This window comes from Pongo abelii, chromosome 19 (assembly GCF_028885655.2).
Source record: "Pongo abelii isolate AG06213 chromosome 19, NHGRI_mPonAbe1-v2.0_pri, whole genome shotgun sequence".
Lineage (NCBI taxonomy): Eukaryota > Metazoa > Chordata > Mammalia > Primates > Hominidae > Pongo > Pongo abelii.
In genome coordinates, this window is record NC_072004.2 from 19317889 (window position 1) to 19338695 (window position 20807).

Consider the following 20807-nt stretch of genomic DNA (forward strand, 5'->3'; position numbering starts at 1 on the left):
TGCTTGGTCAATGGGTCTTGGTCAGTGGGGACCTGGTAAGTGGAGATCTGATTACTGGGGGCTTGGTCATCAAGAGGCTGTCAGTCAGGACCTGGTCAGTGAAGAACTTGTGGTGGGGCACTGGTCAGCAGCGGCCTTGTCGGGGGGTGCTTGGTCAGTGGGGGCCCAGTTAGTGGGATCCTGGCCAGCCGGCCGCTGGGTGACCTCATGCAGGGGTTTGTCCTTGGAGCTTGCTTGCCGCCATCTGTAGTGGGGATGAGTCACATCACCCCGGAGGGCTACTGGGAGGAGGAGGTGAGCAGGTGTGTGGAATCCGGCCCTGCCACACAGATCTAGCATTTATACCCTAGTTGAGTCCCCTGCTAAAGAGGGGGCCTGCCCTCTGCCCTCGATCCTCAATTCTCTGCACCCCACCCACAGGACTGCCCCACCTAGGGAGGGCTGAGGTTGGGGAGCACCTGTGGACACTCTGATGCTGGCCACAGGCCCAGGGCCAGGGGTGACAGTGACAAGGACCTGAGTGCGTACATGAATGCGGCCACCTGGCCCAGCCACAGAAGCAACACATCATATGCACACATGTTCACCCACATACGTGTGCACGCTCACATTCACAAACACACTGCATGCACACATGTTGATGCTTCAGGGGTGGAGGACGCTGACTCTGGGCCCTGCTGACCCAGGCGGGGGCCCATTGTGATGGGTGCCATGACCCTGTAATGTCACTGGTGCTGAGTACCCACCCGCCTACCCGGCTGCCTTCTCTGTGTCTGGAGCTCTTGGAGACAAGATACACAGCGGTCTCTGGTTCTGCTCAGAGGAGGCTTTCTTAAATGAGAGGAACAGTTGGATCAGCAGACTCAGGTGAGTGTGACCTGCTCTGTTCCCTCCCTGCTGACCTGGGACAGTCGCTACCGGGCGGTGCTGGCCTCTGGGCAAGTGCCGAGGAGGGTCATCCCTGAGCACTCACTAGGTAGGTGCCTGTTCTGCACTGACGGTATAGATGTTCGTCTTGCTGGTCGTCACAGTGACGCTGGTGGGGGTGGGTGCTGTCCCCTAATGTACCCATTCCACAGGTGAGATGTCTAGGGTCAGAGAGGCAGTGACTGGTCCAGAGACCCAGATGTGACCCTGGGCCATGCTCTTAGCCCTGCCCTGTGCTATGCTGGACTCAAACCCTGACCTCTGTGGCCTCCCTGCCCTGGATTCCAAATCCACCCGGAGTTCCAGCCCCTGTTGGGGCAGAGTCTGGCCCTGGAAGAGCCACTGGGACAGAGCTCCTATGGGTGAGGTGGAGGGGGTGGTCCTCGGTCCAAGTCTGTGCCCTAAGCTGGGTCCCCACGGGAGGTCTCACCAACTCAGACTTCACATGCGGTCACTGAGGGTCATTGTGGGACCCACTGGACACAGAGGGTCCCTTGTCTGCCAGTGGGGTGAAGAGCCTTCTGCCCTTGGGCAGTTGGGTAGGGGACTTTGAGCACTGCTGCTCTGGGACATGGGCAGTGGGGACCTGGGCAGCGGGGTCCTCGTCATCGAGAACATGGTCAGTGGGAGATTTGGTCATCATGGGTTGGGTCAGTGGGGGCCTGGTCAGCAGAGACTTGGACACTGGGGCTTAGTGAAAATATGATCAGTGGGGAAATAGTCACGGGGCCTGCTCAGTAGGGCCTGACTAGCAGAGGCCTGGCCAGCTGGCCACTGGATGACCTCAGACAGCGGGTTTGTCCTTGGAGCCTCTTTGCCTCTATTCATAGTGGGGATGAGTCATAGCATCGCTGAGCACTCGCCAGGTGCAGGTTCTGTGCTGACCTTGTAGATGGCCTTTTCCTTCATCCCCACAGCGACTCCGTGGGGTGGATCCTGTCCCCAAATGTAGCCATTCTACAGGTGAGATGTCTAGAGTCAGAGAGGTGATGACTGGCCCAGAGACCCAGATGTGACCCTGGGCCCTGCTGTCAGCCCTGCCCTGTGCAGTACTAGACTCAAGCCCTGACCTTTGCAGCCTCCCTGCCTTAGATCCCAAATTTCCCTGGGGTTCTGGACCCTGATGGGGTGGAGGGGGTGATTCTCAGTCCAAGTCTGTGCCCTAAGCTTGGTCCCCACAGGAGGAGGTCTCACCAACTCAGACTTCAGGTGCGGTCACTGATGGTTGCTGTGGGACCCACTGGACACATGGGGTCCTTCGTCTGGGAGTGGGGTGGGGAGCCCTCTGCCCTCGGGCAGTTGTGGAAAATGAAGGAGCTCTAGAGGGCTGCCTGGAGGGTGATGATCGTCCCTCTTGGTCAAAGGGGTTGGGGACTGGAACCTTCTCTGTGTGATCCTCTAGAGGTCTTGTCTTCCCTTTGCCCAAGTATTCCCAAGGAGGATGGTCCCCCTGGGTGTTCTCCAGGACCACGGCCCCAGAGTTCTCTTGTTTTTTCCTTGGTGATCCAGGAAAACGAAGCCCCCTTCTGTATTGACAGCTGGGAATTGTGGAGTCCACCGTCCTCCACCTGAGACGGGGTCTCCACGAGCACAGAGGCTGCTTTGGACTCAATAGGTCATTTTTCCCCCAAACCAAATGCCCTGCTGCTTAGCTGGTGTTGTTCCTGAAGCGGCTTCACCAGCCAGAGTGCGTGAGAATTGGAGCAAAACGGAGCAGTCACCAGATGTCTTGCTTCCTACAGAAAAATGGGCATCTTCATGGTCCTAGAAGGATCCCAGGAGGCTGATCCTCTAGAGATGTCTGGTTCCTGACCCCAACTGCCTCCAGGTGCCTGGAACAGCCCATCATGGGCCCTTTACCCTCAGCAGGTGGATGCCATTTGTCCTGCCAGGGCAAGTGTGTGTCTGTCTTAGGGCATTTGGGAACAATGGGCCTCTCTGTCCAGGTCCCCCTGTGTTCAAGTCCTCAGGAAGGAGCCCACTCCTGGTCCAGAGCAGGGACTCTAGAGACTAGGGCATGGGTGGGAATACTGGGTTTAGCTCTTTGTCTCGGGGAGCAATGGTGGAATGGGGCTCACCTGTCTGGCCAGCATTTGGGGGTCTGGTGGGAGCCATTTGGGTGTTCTCTGGAGCTCTCGGGTGCGGCACAGCCTTTGGATGACTTTGTCTTGCAGGATGGAGATGGATGAGGATCCGGATATCCTGCCCACCCAGGGGCAAGGCAACATCATCATTACTAAGTATGAGCAGGTACAGGTTGGGCCACTCCCTTGAGGAAGGTGGGGCCTCACCTCCCCTACTGGTCAGAGCCTGGTCAGGGGGTCCTGGGCTTCCCAGGATCACAGGGTGAAGACAGGCTCTCCATGCCCTCAGGACCCCAAGCCCCTCACCTTGCCCCTCTCTCCCTGGCCCTTGCTGGGTCACAGGGACGCTGAGCTGGGGCAGCAGTGGACACAGAGCATGAGCATGTTGACATCTGGAAATTCACCAGTCGCCTCTCGGTTGTGTGGCGAGTCCTCTGTCCCCCCACCCACCAGTGTCACCTCAGGGACAGGTTTTGTTTTTAGAAAGGTCTCTCTGAGGTAGGGCAGGTTTCCCTGGCTCAGGCCAATCTCCTCTCCAGGGTCAGAACTCCTCCCTGCCTCTCCTGCAAGTCCGGCCTGTGGTCAGGGTTAGGGCAGAGCCTCGAGGCCCATCTAGGGAGCTCGGGAGAGCGGGTGGGACAGAGAGGGGGCTGGGTCAGCCCCAGGGCTCTCAGCACTGAGGTCTCCACATCAGCAGGAGAGGAGGGGGTAGCCTAAGGGTCTGGCCCTGTCACCTTGGGGCCTGCCCTGGTGAGATCTGAGGGTGGTGGCCACAGGGCAAGGGGACACCTGGCCAGGCCTGTGGGCAGTTGTGTAGCAGGTCTCCAAGGGCTCAGGGGGCCCACTGGGGCATCCTATAGGGAGGGGCATGGGGACAGCAAGGGAGGCTGGGGGGCAAGAAGGGTAGGGCCTGTCCTGGGCATCTCACAGTGAGGCCAGGGGGGCAACAGAGCCTGCAGCTGAAGGCCCCGGGAGTGGTGCTGGGAAGGGACCTGGGCTTGGTAAGGGAGCCCAGCCTGGAGCCGGCCCCTCAGGACTCACAGGATGGAGTGAGGGAGGAGCCTGGGGTGGGGGGTGGGGGCGGTGAGCCTGTGAGACCTGCCACTTCTGGGATGGACCTGAACCAAGCTGGCCCAGGGTGGAGCTGATAGTCTGGGGAGGAAAACAGATGGGGTGGTCAGGGAACAGCGGCTCACCTGGGACCCCTCAGTGGGGGTGACTCAGTCAGTCCCCAAGCTCTACGTGGCCCCCCAGAGACTCTGCTTCCTGCTGGCTCAGTCAGCACCGCAGAGGGTGGATGGGGGAGGCTGAGTCGGGGCAGGCGGGACAGTAGTGGGAGGACAACCAGGCACCCCATGTCCTGGCTGAGGAGGCTGAGGGCTGAAGGCTGACTGCCCTGAGAGCCAGCTGAGGCTGCAGGCGGGGTGGTGGGGCCAGCCCCACTGCCTGCAGGGCCCTTGGTCACCCGTGTCACCCCAGACTTCTCCCCAACAGCGCTGAGCAGCCCAGTGAGAGACCTGGGGGTCTCATACCTAGGCTCTGACAGGAATAGGGGCCTGGAAGGGCCAGGGTGGCCAGACAGAGGGTCACATCTCTGTGGCGGGCAGGATGGGGGAAGACGGGGAACAGGCAGGGTCTGCGGCCAGGATGCAGGGAGAGGCAGGTGAATGCTGGGAGGTCACACCCTGCAAGGCCTATGGGGAGTGTCGGGTGGGACAGGTCCCAGGTGTGTCCTCAGGGCACTAGGCAGCTCTCAGGCCAGGCTCCCTGGACTCTGGTGGGTGATGTGGTCACTCATGAGGCACTGCTGTCAGTCAGGGCTCAGCCACCCACCTTGGGTGGCACCCATCTCGTCTCAGGACTGGACTTTCTCAGCTCCCACAGAGGGTGTCACCCCCAGCCCAGGAGGAGCAGCCCCGTTGTGCAGCCCAAGGCACCCCACAGGCCCCAAGTGGCCCCCTCCAGGCCAGCCTCGAGCTCCCTCTTCTTCAGGGTCCTGGTGCCTCGTGGGCATCAGCTCCACAGGGAGGCCCTTGCCTTCCTTCCCTGTCTGTGCCTTCTCCTGGGCTGAGACTTAGGGTGGATGGGGAGGGCTGGGGCCCTCTCATGGATGAGGATGGCTCCTGGCCCAGGCAGGTCCTCAGCTCTGTCTGGGTTGCCTTACAGTGAGACACAGCTGCCCGCGTCAGTGCCCTGGAGGTGAAGGTAAGAGCTTGTGCCTGCTGCATGGGAGACTGGTCCAGGGACACGGAATCAGGAGTGCTCAGTGAGATGGAGGGGGTGGCCCGTGGGCCCGGGCAGTGGTAAGTGGGCCAGGGCTGTCCCCAGGAGGGGCGGTCTTTCCTGATGGACTCTGTTCCCATGAGCTTTTGACCAAAACCCAAATCAAAAACCACAGTCTTGGCTCAGAGGTCACTGCCTGTCTGCACCAAGTCCCCAGCTAAAGGCTGGGGCCTGACCAAAACTCGGGGTTCTGTGGCCTGAGGATGGTGTGTCCTGGCATCACCAGTCCAGACCATCAGCTCCAGTTAGTTCAGAGGGTCTCAGCCCCCGGGGTCTGCTCTTTCCTGGCTCCTTCAGGGCCCCAAAACCCAGGACTCAGCATCCATGGGCCACTGCCGGAGGCCTGGCAGCTCTGCTAACTCCATCATGGCTCATTTGGCAGCAAAGACGTCAGGAAATAAAATGTACTGACAAGTGGCTGAAGATGCTTGGAGACTGGCCAAAATATAAGAACAGCAAGAAGGTAACATGGTGGCTGGGCCTGGTGGCTCAGGCCTGTAACCCCAGCACTTCAGGAGGCTGAGGTGGGCAGATCACTTGAGGTCAGGAGTTCCAGACCATCCTGGCCAACATGGCGAAACCCCGTCTCTACTAAACATGCAAAAATTAGCTGGGCACGGTGGCGGGTGCCTGTAATCCCAGCTACTCAGGAGGCTGAGACACGAGAATTGCTTGGACCCAGGCAGTGGAGGTTGCAGTGAGCCAAGATCGCGCCACTGCACTCCAGCCTGGGCGACAGGAGAAAGACTTCATCTCAAAAGAAAAAGAAGGTAACGTGGGGAGGGAGTGGCCTCCGTGACTCCTCTCTGCAGAGTCAGGAGACAGGCGCCCATGGCCATGACCTGGCACCATCTGCCTCTCAGCAGATGGGTGGCACTCCGTCCCCACCATAGGACAGCAGGCCTGTTTACCAGCTTTCCTCCCCAAGTCACTACACATCCTGTCTCACTGGAGTGTTTTTCTGTCTGTAGCTATCTCGACGCATGTACAAAGGCATTCCCCTGGTGTGAGGCAGGGCGTGGTCACGCCTGCTAGACATCGATGAAGTCAAGTCCCAGAACCCAGGAAATACAAGGTAAGGCTCTCCCACACTCAGCCAGGGCAGGACAAATAGGCCAGGCTGTATCAGGAGCCCAGGACTCCAGCCGGAAGGAATGTCAAGCCCGGGTTGGGGGTGGGGGCTGTGGTCAGACGCACATGCTGGGCACAGATGGTGACTCAGGCACCACAGGTGCGCTGGGCTCTGCTGACCCTCCCTGGCTTCAGAAACAAGGCAAAGAAGGAACTGTCTGCAGAAGGAAACCTTCCTCCCTTCCTTCCAGAAGTGCTGACTGTGGGGTGACTGCTGTTAGGGGCAGGGAATCTTTTGTGCGTTCTGAGGCTGCTTCCTCATCTTGGCCCTGCCCTACAGGTCATGAAGGAGAAGGGCAAGAGGTCCTCCAGGATCACCCACCGCATCAAGGCAGATGTCAGCCACACCCTACAGAACCACCTGATGTTAAGAGTATTCCCGGGCAGCGATATTTCTGGGCCATGTGCCCATACTCACAGGCATGGGTGCCTCTCGGGGGTGTTGGCACTTCTTGAAAATTCAGTGTTTGTGACCCACCAGGATGTAGTAGGCAGGACTCAAGCTCACTTGCTGGCATGGACACCCAAGCAAGGGGTCAAACTGAGAGAGAAAAGCCCAGACTCCTGGTGTCACCTGGACCTGACCACCATGTCTCAGATGAAGAAATGACCTTCCCCTCCTGGCATTGCCCCAAAGCCCAGGAGCTTGACAGGGGCACATGCAGATGGTCCTGGCAGGAGACAGGTTTGACAAGTTGCTGAGGTGCCTGATGGGCCAGGCTCTTGTCATGAAATGAGTTTGCATCCTGAGGAAGCCTCTTCTTCACCAGAAACCAGACAGAGATCCAATTTCCCCTTTGCCTGAACCCCGTAGGAGTGCAGCAGACAGGAAGGGGGTCACCCAGGTGGCTGTTCCTGCTCGGCCCCCACTTTCCAGATCATTTCAGGCAAGGAGAGCTGCTGAGCCGACTCCATGGGCTGCCACATGGGGTCTGGACCCAGCCGCCCTCCTGTGCCGGGCAGGCAGCCCTTGAGCTGTCGCAGGACCCTTTGTGTAGTGGTCAGCACCCTGCCGCCTGCCCTCGTGGTGGGTGCACTTCACAGGTGCTGCTCCGGGCCTGGCATAGTGGCCTCCCCAGCCTGGCCCAGGGGAGGGAGGATGAACAATCCCTGACTGTGCCCTTTAGGGCCATGAGCTTAGACGCTCGCTGCAGGAGTCCCCCAGGCTCCTTGTCAGCTGAGTCATATGTGACCTGTTCAGTCCTCATGCCCACCCCAAATCCCCGGGGGCCTGTGGCAGGTGTCCCCAAGGATCTCTGCCATCTCTGGTGATGTGAGTCCTCCCAGGTGGTCTCAGCCCTCCCAGGTGACATCCTTCCATGGTGACTCCAGCTCTCGCAGAAGGTGGGCTACCACAGGGACCTGAGCCGCATCACCGCCATCCTCCTCCTGTATCTGCTGGAGGAAGATGCTTTCTGGGTGCTGGCTCAGCTGCCGGCTGGTGAGAGGCACTCCCTGCAGGGTAGGTGGACAGCTGCCCCCGGGGTGTTACACAGTCATGCCAGGGGACGGCCACTCTGGCCGGTGATCCCAACTTCCAGTCAAGGTGCTTTCCTTGTACCCCAGCTTGTTTGGAGCCTCCAGGATGTCCCTGCTGAGGTCCCACAGCAGCCTGGGTCTGGACACGGACCCTCAAACCTCAAGCCAGACACCTTTCATCCCTAACATCAGAGAGCATTGATACGTTTTCCTGGCCACCCTCTGTTGCCCGAAGCCAGCCCCGACTTTGTGCAGGCGCCACTCACCTCCCTGAGTGTCCTCCTGCCTCCCAGCTGGCTGTGCTCCCAGCCATCCTCCCTTCCTATGGATGGGCCGACGAAACCAAGATGGCAATGTCTGCCCATCCCATGTCTCCCAGCCTGATCCCACATCCAAGAGGTGGCCACACAGCCCCCAGCTCCCACCCCGGTCTCCCCACTAGCACCTGCCTGCCTCGGCCCTACCTCATGGTGTCAAAGGCAGGCTGCCCTCCTGGCGCCTCAACCCAGGATGCCGCTGGGCAGCGCCTCCAGCCAGGGCCCTCCTCCCCAGGGCTGAGGCTGCGTAATGGGGTCACCAGATGGGAGGGAGGGAGGCCTCGGGGTCCAGGGTTCCCTGCCCTGCCCAGCTCTTCCAGCTGATGCCTCCACATCTTGGGCGTGGGCTCTGATGGGGTGATGGGTCGGTGGCTTCTCAGTATTCTACAGCCCAAATACTGCCCAGCTCCGGAAGCTCCTATCGCACCAGGAGCAGGTGCTGCACAGGTCCTTCTCAAAGATCATGAGACAGCTGGTGAGTAGATGACACCCTCTGCTCCTCCCCATAGGCCCTGGGCCCCACAGGCCAGGGGAGGCTCTAGCCTCTCACAGAGCTGACAAGAGGCCAAGTCCCAACCACAGCCTGACCTGGGATGGGGATTCTCTATGGGTTCGGAGTTGGATTTCCTTTTCCTGCCCTGGCGGAGGCAGAGGCGCTGGGACCAGGGCCAAACTCTGGTTTAGCAGGGCTAAGGGAATTATGTCCACTGGGCATGTGTGCATGGGGCAGGTGTTGGAGCCCTGGCCACCGCCCTGGGTTCTGCTCCTTGAGGAAGGGTCTACAGAGGGGCCTGGAAGTGGGAGGACTTCAGGGCAGCCCAGGGGGCCCTGAGCACCTCTGCTCCTCCCTTCAGGGCAAGGAAAGGCTGTGCATTGAGGGTTCCATGCTGACGAGGCTCCTCTGATGTTTCCTTGATGGGGTAAGGAGGCACAGGGAGACCCCAGCCCAGGGACCCTCCTGTCCCGCAGTGCCCGGCATCCCCAGCCCAGGGGTCGAGCTCTCCCAGGAGGACTCAGATCCCCTCTAGCCTGCAGGAGGCACAGGCAGTTCCCTGCAGGGCACGTAAACCAGGCTCTGCCTGAGAGGGGGCATCCCACAGCACAGGCCAGGGCTCAGGCCCAGCCTCATGGGCAGACTGGGGCAGGACCCAACTTGGAGGGGCCCAGGGAAGCCCCAAGTCCTCAGGAAGCCTCTCCTTCCAGAAGCCACCTCACTGCTGAGATGAGTCCCCCATGAGGAGCTGCAGAACCTTGTCTGACCACAGCCTCATGGAGGGGTCTCATCCCATGGAGAGGGGTCCTCAGCACTCCAGGGGACGGAAACCCCAATGGGTCCTGCTCAGGCCACTGGCCCCAGCCTGGAAAGGCCAGGTCCTCCCACACCTGCTGTCCCCACAGAAATCCTTCGGGCTCACCCTGCGACTGTGGGATGTGCTCATCTTGGAGGGCGAGTGGGTACTGACAGCCATGGCGCATGCATCATTCAAAATACACAAGGGTTAAGTCCCATGTGCCTGAGGGTGCCCAGGGGAACACGTGAGGGAAGCGTCCTCACACTGTCACCATGACTCTCTGCTCCATCCGAGCAGAGGGCCTGGCCTGGTGGGCTGGGCAAGGCATGATGACACTGAGCCCATCCCCCACATGACCCAGATGAAAGTCAGGAGTGTGGTGAGCACTTCCCTGCCCGGCCTCCCCCAGCTGTGGCTTCCTGTGCACAGCTCGACCCCGGGGTGGCCAAAAAGGACCCAGCACCACACAGTGGGAGGTAGCCCTGGTGGAAATAGGGTGCGGGCACTGACCCCTCCCAGGGAACCCTCCTGGCCTGATGCCCGCCCTCTCCCTAGAGCACCTCATGAAGCTTTCCTGGAGCACCGTCTGGGAGTTTCAGGAGCGACTCTCTCAGAGCTGGGCCCTGGAGGACAACACAGTCCTCAGGAACCTTCAAACCTCTATGAAGGAACTCACAGGAAAACACTGGGGCCTGCCACCCCCAGGTGGGCTCCAGCACGAGGTCCCCTCCCGAGTCTCCCTCTGGGGCAGTCAATGGTGGGGGGTGCCCTGGTCCCATCAGCCCTCCTACCTGGCCTTCCTCCTGCACCTCTTCTTCCTCCTCTTCCTCCTCTACTCTAAGAGAGTCAGATGGGTCTGCCGCTCCTCAGGGCAGGTGCTGAGCGCGTGTGTGTGTGTGCTGGACATGCTGTGTGGACAGGCAGGGGCCATGGTCAGGACCCCAAAACACCCCTCCCCCACTTTCCACACTGTCCTCCTCTCCTCCTCAAAGGGCCCTGAGGGACACTGGGGCAGTCAGACCCAGCTGTGGAAGCCCCCAACCCCACCTCCAAGCAGCCTCAGAGAGCAGCAGGGACCCCTCATTCTTGAGTGCCCCTCCAAGGGTGTCAAGCCAGGGAGACAAGAGAATCAGTGTCCCTGACCCAAGAGGATTCAGGCACAGGATGGGGGAAGCCCTGACCCAGAGCCAGAACCAAGAGTTCAGCTGGGCATGGGATTGGTCCAGCCCTAGCATGGGGTGAACAGCCTGGAGGGCAGAGGGGAACCCATGCCCGGGGCCTTCTCATGCTCTGTGGAGACAGGCCCCCATGTGTGGTGGCAAGGGAGCTAGGTGACAGTGCAGGTCCCTCCCACTTGAGTTCTGAGTTGGGGCTGCCGAACAGCCCTGAGGTGAGGGCATGAGGCAGGAAGCCCTGAGCCAGCCTGTACCCTGGGGGCCATTTCAGGAGCAACGTGAGGTTCCCTGAAAGCTCCCTGACCCCAGACTACGCACAGTCTTCGCCCTGAGATCAGCAGCCTGCGGGGGCATCCTCAGTGTCAGGGACCCCGAGGACTCCAGAGACCCAAGCCTGTGGGGCCCAGCCCTGAAGGGACCCGATGAGCTTGGTGAAGATGCCGACCCCGTCTGTTTCTTTTTTTTCAGGAGAACTCAAGCGAGGGTCCTCGAGGGTGTCTCTTGGCATTGGGCCCCTCTGTGAGGGGGACAGATTGGCCCTGCCCAGCCCACCAGCTCAGTTCCAGGGGCTCAAGCCATCAGCCAACCGGGACAAAAGCCTTGTCCTCCCCCAGCCTGGCCTGACAGGGTTGTTTCCATGGCCGAGGCCAAGGCCCAGCAGCACGAAGGGGCTTGCCCAGAACCCAGGGCAGCAGGCTGCTCTCTGGATGGCCCAGAGGATCAAGATGTGGCCAGCCTGTTTCCCGGTGAGGTCAGGCCTTGTATTACATAAAAATACCTGTGCTGGGACTCTATGCCACACCTCTGCACAGACCTGGATGCTGGGATCCATGGTTTCCCTACTACAATTTTGAACAGGGCTACAGGGTCCCTGTCACTTCAACATCTTACCTGGACAGCCCTGCAACCACAGGATGGGCCTGGCCCAGCAAGCCCACTGGGACCCTGACACCAGGCCCTGCCCAGGCTTATGACAGAGGAGGCAGGTCAGGAGACACCCCAGCAACAAGGCGGCACCTGCCTGCGATGCCCCTCAGTAGAAGAACATGGCATGGAAGGAGCCCAGGTGGCACCCGCCCAGCTGCCTCACAGCCCCAGATGGCTGCTGAATGGGCCTTGGAAAATCCCATTCAGGGGGGCTTGGTCCCATCAAGGCCTCTGGAGGGAAGGCTAAGCATAGGGTTCCTGTGGCCCCAGCCAGCCAGCCAGCAGCGTGCCCTGGGGCCTCTGACCCCACCTGTGAGTCCCAGGCCCAGAGGTCCCTGGCTTCAACTGGAGTCCTAGGAGGAGAGGGGCACCAGAGGCACCACGGGCTCCCAGGGTGACCACACAGGGGACCAGGGCACTGTGAGCCCTGATGTTGTAAGGATTCACATCAGAGAACCTGGGCAAGACGGGAGCCCGTGCAGTAATGAGGATGTGGAGGGCTGGCTCAACGGGGCCAACAGCTGTGAACACTGCTGCCTCTTCCCAGCCTCATCGCTGCAGTGCAGGCAGTCTGATCTCTGGAGCCCAGCCCAAAGTGTCCCGAGTGCCCCGGCTTCATATGCCAATACGCCACCCAGAGGCTTCGAGGCCCTGCCTGCTGCACACCTGCCTCACCATTGCTGAGCACCCCATCTGATGATGAGAGACTTGCTGTGGATTCCTGGGCCAGCACCACTTCCCAGGAGGACCGGCAGGCTGCCTGTGGGCAGGCCACCCACACTGTAGAGGGGGCTGAGATCAGCCTTCACTGTAGGAAGCCCCTACCTGGACACAGACTTGCTGGCTCTATCTATCACCATCACGGCAGCCTACATCGCATTACTTGTAACCAGGGCGCCCCATCCAGGTCAGTCTGCCCTGGCTGCTGTTTTCCCTCTTGCCACCCTCTCTTTGACTGCTTGTCTCAATAAAAGGAGAACTGGCCAGTTTTCAGAATAAACTGTAGCTTTATTACGACATAGGAGAGATTACAAAGCATTAGGGGAGGAGGAGGAGGAGTGACACAGCTGCTCATAATGAGAGGGGAAAGGAAAGGGTAAACATCTTGGTAAATAAAGTCTCCAACCACAGCACAGTCATCGGAATTTTTTTCTTAATTAATTTTTATTTTCAAACTTACAGTCAATGAAACAGTCACTTAAATTGTCGAAAGAACAGCAATTTTACAAATGAAAAGCATACACACCAAGCCATATCATGAACCAAAATAAAATTTGAAGGCCCCCCACCTCCCCTGTGACCATCTAAATGTGTCACACACATTTGAACCAGACTGACTCCATCTTGAATAAGGTCTAGGTAAGATAAGTCTGACACCTACTGGGTTGCATTTGCAGAAGGTTACACATACTTAGTCATAGGATAAGACAGGAGGTCAGCACAAGATACAGGTCACAAAGACCTTGCTGATAAAACAGGATGCAGTAAAGAAGCTGGCCAAAATCCACCAAAACCAAGATGGGGATGAAACTGACTTCTGGTTGTCCTCTTGCTCATTATACACGAATTACAATGCATTGGCATGCTAAAAGGCACTCCCACCAGGGCCATGACAGTTTACAAATGCCATGGTAACATCCAGAAGTTACTCTCTATGGTCTTGTCAATGAAAGAGTCAAACTCTGTAAAATGTTTGAAGAGATTTATTCTGTGCCAAATATAAGTGACCATGGTCCGGGACACAGCCCTCAGGAGATCGTGAGAACAGGTACCAAGGTGGTCGTGGTGCAGCTTGGTTTTATACATTTTAGAGAGACTTGAGACTTCAATCAAACATATTTAAGAAATAAACTGCTTTGCCTCCAGGTAGCAGTCTTCAGAGAGAGGTTATAAAATGTTTCTTATCAGACTTTAGGTCTGTGCTGATGTTAATGCTGGGGAGGTATTTTGATGGTTATTTCTTGATGATATGCTATACAAGGGTCGATTATTCATGCCTCCCCTTTTTAGACCATACGGGGTAACTTCCTGACGTCACCATGGCATTTGTAAACCGTGACAGGTGCTGGTGGGAACGTAGCAGTGAGGATGACCAGAGGTCACTCTTGTCGCCATCTTGGTTTTGGTGGGTTCTGGTGGGTTTTGGCTGGCTTCTTTACTGCAACTTGTTTTATCAGCAAGGTTTTATGACCTGTATCTTGTGCCGACCTCCTATCTCATCCTGTGACTTAGAATGCCCTAGCTGTCTGGGAATGCAGCCTAGTAGGTCTCAGTCTTATTTTACCCAGCCTCTATTCAAGATGGAGTTGCACTGGTTCCAACGCCTCTGACAAGAGTAACAAAGTCCCTGCATTTTAAAATTCTATACATGCAGCTTTTGTCCTGCAGACTATTCAGCAAGATAGAAACCAAAAGCTTGTACCTCTTCTAAGGAATACTTCCACTCAACAAGGACTGTTCTGCAGTAACCTTTAATTAATGCAACTAACAGGAAATAAGACTATAAAACACTAGACAATTAAAATTTAGGAATGTTTTCTGCTCTTTGAACAACTGTATGCTATGGCTACTTAAACACATTTTAAACAATCACATCCTAAATCTTATTACTTACATCAACTGAAGCAGTAAGTGCACAATTTCAAAAGTGGCCCTAACTGCAGAATGTCACAGCTAAGTTTTAATCACATGCGGAGAAGGCTGTGGACCATGGGGAGAGGGCCGGGCGCTTCTCAGCTCACACTCTGGGGTAGGTGATTACCACAAAGACTGAGGGGCATCCAGTTTGGCTCCGGGTTCATTTACATGAGGAGGTTGGAACAGCACCTGCTGACACCAATATCCGGCATAGTGCAAAGCTGAGGGACAGAAATAAAGAGTCATCTGGCCAAAACAAAAGACAAACTAGCACCAGAGACCGCAGCTAACCCAGGCTAATGCCATATCTTTGCTCAGTCCTGGGCGTGTGAAAGAGCCCTGATTTGGTTCTGATGGAGCACAGCCTTCTGGCTAGGAGACATGCCCCTGCCGTGTGGGTGAGGAAGGCTTCTCACTGTCACAGGCAGTCCGTGAGCATGGCGGTTCCCCACACGTGGCTGTCCCCATTCACCACGCTGCCCACACTCCCTGGGCTCAGGGGCCAGACAGAATGGAAGAGCCAGGGAGATCCAAGCTGATGTCCCAGAAAAGGTCTACGGTGGTGGAGACTCCACTGGTAGCAAAGAGAGAGAACAATGCACACCTAGGGCCTGGTGGCACAGCCCTGAGACTGATGAGAAGTGCTGGGAAGGCCAGCCCACCAGGCTGTTCAACTCAGTGAACCACCAAAACAGGTCTTTGTCCTCTAAAAGACTGCAAGTTAAAATTAACCGGTAGGATATCGCCTACAACTAGTTGTGTCAGCCCAGAGGCCACAGGTAACCTACAGGCAGCCAGGTGCCCTGTTACCTAAGTATAGGGGTTCTCAGAGCATGGCATTTGAATCAGCTTCATCAGCATCAGCTGGGAACTGATTAAGAGTGAAGAGAAGCCCCTGCCCCCCACTGACCTGCTGAATCAGAAATGCCAGCATGGGCTTTAGGAAGACCTGCAAGTGACCAGCCCACACTCGTCTGAGAATCACCCTCAGTCTCTCTGCCTGTATGGATGGACTTCAGCTGCAGGTCCCTCACCCTGGGATCTCCACCGTGAGGAGTGGGGAGGAGGAAATCTTGGCTGAAGTCATTCAGTCCTAGCCTCCCACTTCCAGCCCTAAGAGCTGCCCCCACCAACTATCAACACCACACACCTCTGAGTACCTCAGGAGGGTGCCACCCTGGGGCCAGGCTGTGGGACTATGCTGTGGGAGAAGCCAAGGTCCCATGAGACCCCAAGAGAAACTTTGAAACAAAAGGCCTGGATTGGCATCAAGAGAAGATCTAACCCAGGCTCAAGGCAGCACTGGGAAACGAACAGCTCTATACCGCATCCCAGCTCTGGCTATTTCAGAGCAACCATCAGGCTGGGCAGGGGTGGCTCATGCCTGTAATCCTAGCTCTTCGGGAGGCCGACGTGGGTGGGTCACTTGAGGCCAGGAGTTTGAGGCCAGCCTGGCCAACATGGTGAAACCCTGTTTTTACTAAAAAATTAGCTGGGCATGGTGGCATACTCCTGTATTCCCAGCTACTTGGGTGAGCTGAGATCACACCACTGCGCTCCAGCCTGGGTGACAGAGCCAGATTCTGCCTCCAAAAAAAAAAAAAATCTCCTTTTGGAGACTCCCCAAGGGGAAGGAGACTGTTGGGAAGTTAGGCTGTGTTTAGGGGATGTTCAGAAGCCTCAGGCCTGGTAACCTGGGGGACCCCAGAACCACCAGGGCAGGCAGAAGCCTCAAAGCGCAAGCTTAAGAGGGCCCCAAGAGCTTGCTGTTCACTGTGACGGGTCACAGAGGGCTAGCTGGCATGCGGCTGGAACTATTAATACTGCCTCTCCTCTTAAAAATACACTAGGAAGAGCCTCTCTGAAGTCATTAGTTATGGTGTTTCTTATTGGAAAAAATACGAGAATAACATCTACAAAGAAATCAAATGAGTGGCCCAAACTCTATTCTGCACGAGTGCACACACGCTCGCTTTGCTTCCTCTTAGAGGAAAACATCCTGCTCTGACCCCTGGATGGGCGCGGGTGCAGGAGGGTAAAGAGCGCGGAGCCCCCTTTTGAAGTGTGTGGGTAGAGCAAGTCTAGGGCTGCAATGAGGAGTGAGTGGTTTTATGGGATGATAGGACTTTTTTTTTTTTTTTGAGACGGAGTCTTGCTCTTGTTGCCCAGGCTGGAGTGCAATGGCATGACCTTGGCTCACTGCAACCTCCACCTCCAGGGTTCAAGCGATTCTCCTGCCTCAGCCTCTGAGTAGCTGGGATTACAGGTGCCTGCCACCATGCCCGACTATATATATATATATATTTTTTTTTTTTTGAGAAGGAGTCTTGCTCTTGTTGCCCAGGCTGGAGTGCAATGGCGCGATCTTGGCTCACTGCAAGTTTGCCTCCCGGGTTCACTCCATTTGCCTGCCTCAGCCTCCCGAGTAGCTGGGACTACAGGCACCCACCACCACGCCTGGCTAATTTTTTTTGTATTTTTAGTAGAGACGGAGTTTCACCATGTTAGCCAGGATGGTCTCGATTTCCTGACCTTGTGATCCACCCGCCTCAGCCTTCCAAAGTGCTGGGATTACAGGCTTGAGCCACCATGCCCGGCCATTTTTTTTTTTTTTTTTTTTTTTTTTAGTAGAGACAGGGTTTCACCATGTTGGCCAGGCTGGTCTCCAACTTCTGACCTCAGGCGATCCGCCCACCTCTGCCTCCCAAAGTGCTGGGATTACAGGTGAGCCACCGCCCCAGCCAGACGGCCAGACGATAGAACTTTTATGGTGTTTACCCTTTCACTCTGCAGAGGCATCTGACCACTTCTCACCACCTTCATGCCTGCTTCAAGCCACTCTCGTCTCTCCCTGGGGTCATTGCAATTCAATTCTAACAGGTCTCCCAATTTCCCAGTGGTTGTCCCTGTAGCTGCTCTCAGCACTGCAGCTGGAGGGAGGCACCCTGTGAACTCTGAGTCAGATCATGCCCCTTCCCCTCAAAACCCTTCCCTGCAACGCCCACCCTACTGTGGCAAAGCCAAGGACCTCGAAAAGCACCCAACCCCCCCATAATCTTGACCTCCTCCCACTCATCTCCCTTACCCCATTTTTTCCCGCTCTCACTGACTTCTTTGCTGTCCCCACAACTGGCCAGGCTCCCACTCAGGGCCTGGCTCTGTGCCATCCACTTGCAATGTTCTCAGGGCCCTCCACGCCCTCTGCAGCTCCTTGCTCAATTGGCCCCTTCTCAGTGACTCTTCTTGACCTCCCCACTTGAAACTTCAAATCTCCCCAATACTGCTCCTTGTTCCCCAGGTGCCCTGGGTCTGGACAAATGCTATGTGGGAGTGGATGCTTCTAGAAGCATACGGGCCAAGGCTCATGGCTGGATAAGCATCTGAGGTGCCACAGCCCAAATGGACATTTCCTGACCTTGTTATGTGAATTAAACTTTCGAAAAGTTATTATGATATGACTTACATCTGCTGTGAGCGCACAGCTCCAAAGACTTACAGATGGAACTCGCCAGCCCCCAGATCATGAAGCAGAACACGCCCAGGCCCTCCCAGCACTGCCCCTGCAACCACAGCCTGACTCTGTAGGCCGGCCTCCTGTGCTTTACACAGAGGGAATGATAACCACCTCAGTTTTTTAAAATGAACTTTTACTTTTACTTTTTGAATGACCTTAAATTTACAGAAAAATTAAACAGATACCACAGAGTTTGCCTATGCTTTCCATCCAACTCTCCTTAAGAATGACATTTTGCATAACCCTGGCACATCTGTCAAAACTAGAAATGTAGGCCAGGCGTGGTGGTTCATGCCTGTATCCCAGCATTTTGGGAGGCCAAGGCAGGAGGATTATTTGAGGCCAAGAGTTCAAGACCAACCTGGGCAATACAGCGAGACCCCATCTCTACAAAACATACTAAAAAAACCCCAAAACAATACAGTCAGCTGGGCACGGTGGTGCGTGCCTGTGGTCCCAACTATTCAGGAGGCTGGAGTGGGAGGATTCCTTGAGCCCAGGAACTACAGGCTGCAGTGAGCTACAACTGCACCACTGCACTGCAGTCTGGGTGACAGAGCAAGACCCTATCTCAAAAAAACAAAGAGGAAAGGAAAAGGAAAAAGGAAAGGGAAGAAAAGGAAAAAAGAAGCAAACGGAGAATGAGGCATGAGCCTCTCGTGGGATTTATTCCTGCTGTTTACAGTCGGAAACCCAAGGGCAACACTGTCCAGGGAAATGCTGAGGCCCAGCTGACAACACGTGCTGGGCTCCAGAGTCTGCACCGTCACCTCAAAGAGGCTTTAGCCTCTCATCTCTCTCCTCTTCTCATCCAGGCTGTCTCTACAACAGCAGTGCTCAACCAAGATGCTTCTGCCCTCACCATCAAGAGACAGGTAGCTGTGCCTGGGGACACTGGGGTTGTCTCATGACAATGTGGGGGGTGATCTACTGGCATCTAATGAGTAGAGTCCAGGGATGCTGCCAACCATCCTAGGATGCACAGGACAGCCCCAAAACAAAGCTGATGTGCCACCCCATCCCCTTTCACAACTGGACCACTCCTCCCTGGGGTAATTATGAGACTTCGTACAACCACAAGCAAAATCCATTTGTTTTACAAGGAACACACTGGAGACAGCACCCACTCTGAGAACTTCACGCTACAGAAGGGTTTTGTTTTTGAAAACCGAAACTACAGAATAAATACCCAGAGAGAGGGAGGGAAACTTCATCATATGGGTTCAAATGAGCAACCTGAGTATTCTCGGCTCCTGGTGGAAAGGGAGGTGCTAATCTCAGGCAAGCCCATCTCCTGTGGCACCTGCCACAGCTTGGTTTTGAGCTGCTCCTTCCACTCCTGGCACAAGAGGAGCAGATACTTGGGCGGCCCCATGACTAACTGGGCAGCCAAGACCAAGACTCTTATGCACGCAGATGCCCCCTGGTGGCTCCCCCTCCACCAATGCTGGAGGAAGCTGGCCACCGGCAGCTGCTCCCAGACTCAGGGGCCTGAACTCCTCCTCTTCTCTCACCTGGCTGGGAACTGTGCCAGCTGAGGGCCTCAGAGCGGGTTGTGATGAGTTTCTGAGCGTCAGAACCCTTGAATGGGGCTCCCAGACCTATTCGAGGCTTCCCCAGCTGTAGGAAACCTGTGGGGCACAAGGACAGGTCACTGGGTTCAGGATGAGATGAACTGGGTTCCAGTCCTGACACTGTCCTGACTGGCTGTGTGACCTGGAGCAAGTCACTTAACGTCTCTGAACCTCACTCTCCTACCCACTGAAATGAGGAAGTCAATGTGTTGAGCAGGGTTTGGTGAAAATGTTTCTCTCCTGGATCCTGAGTGGTGGCGTAACTGACTACATGTTCTCTGGAAGGGGATTTGGTAACATGAATCTAGAGCAGGGGTCTTAAACTCAGGTGCCCCTAAGAGCCAGGTAGGTGATGTAATAGAGGGAGAGCCCATTAGCACAAGGGCAAGGGCAGCTCTGAATTTTTTTTTTTTGGAGACAGGATCTTGCTCTGTCACCAAGGTTGGAGTGCAGTGGTTCGATCTTTGCTCACTGCAGCTTCTACCTCCTCGGCTGAAGTAATCATCTCACCTCAGCCTCCCGAGTAGCTGGGACCACAGGTGCAGGCCACCATGCCTGGCTAAGGTTTTGATTTTTTTTCCTACAGACAAAGTCTCCCTATGCAGCTCTTAAAAAATATTTTTGAGGTAAAATTCACATAAAAATTACCATTTTATTTTTTTTTATTTATTTTGAGATGGAGTTTCACTCTTGTTGCCCAGACTGGAGTGCAATGGCACAGTCTTGGCTCACTGCAACCTCCACCTCCTGGGTTCCAGTGATTCTCCTGCTTCAGCCTCCCGAGTAGCTGGGATTACAGGTGCCTGCCACCATGCCCGGCTGCTTTTTTGTATTTTTAATAAAGACAGGGTTTCACCATGTTGGCTAGGCTGGTCTTGAGCTTCTGACCTCAGGTGATCCACCCGCCTCGGCCTCCCAAAGTGCTGGGACTACAGGCGTGCCTGGCCTCGGTACCATTTTTCAAGAGCCTGGCTCTTCCCTATTGAATGATCTTGGCACTTTTGTCAAAAATCAACGAACTTTATATGTGAGGGTTTATTTCTGGACTCTCAATCTGTTCCATTGATTTCCATCTCTCTCCTTATGCCATGACCACACTCTTTTCATTACTGTAGCTTGTAATAAGTTTTGAAACCAGGAAGTGTGAGTCTTTCAACTTTGTCCTCCTTTTTCTTCTTTTTTCTTACTTTACTCATTTTTTAATTTTTGAGACAGGGTCTCAGTCTCACCAAGACTGGAGTACAGTGGTGCAATCATAGCTCACTACAGCCTCAAAGTCCTGGGGTCAAACCATCCTCCCATCTCCGCCTCCCAATTAGCTGGGACTACAGGCACATGACACACACCTGGCTATTTTTTTTTTAATTTAATTTTTTGTAGAAACCAGTCTCGTTATGCTGCTCTGCTGGTCTCAGACTCCTGGCCTCAAGTAATCCTCCAATCTCAGCCTCCCAAAGTCCTGGTATT

The 20807-nt window shown here is 55.8% G+C and overlaps 1 long non-coding RNA gene and 1 pseudogene across 1 annotated transcript; both read left to right on the forward strand.

The window, feature by feature from the left end:
- The first annotated feature begins 696 nt into the window (after positions 1 to 696).
- The window catches only part of LOC100453892 (TBC1 domain family member 28-like), a 76974-nt pseudogene continuing 56863 nt past the window's right edge, over positions 697 to 20807 (forward strand).
- LOC129051024 (uncharacterized) lies at positions 6075 to 9593 on the forward strand. The gene is made up of 5 exons (XR_008514983.1): positions 6075 to 6369; positions 6706 to 7887; positions 8602 to 8696; positions 9076 to 9141; positions 9425 to 9593. It is a non-coding gene; the product is annotated as an uncharacterized LOC129051024 (long non-coding RNA).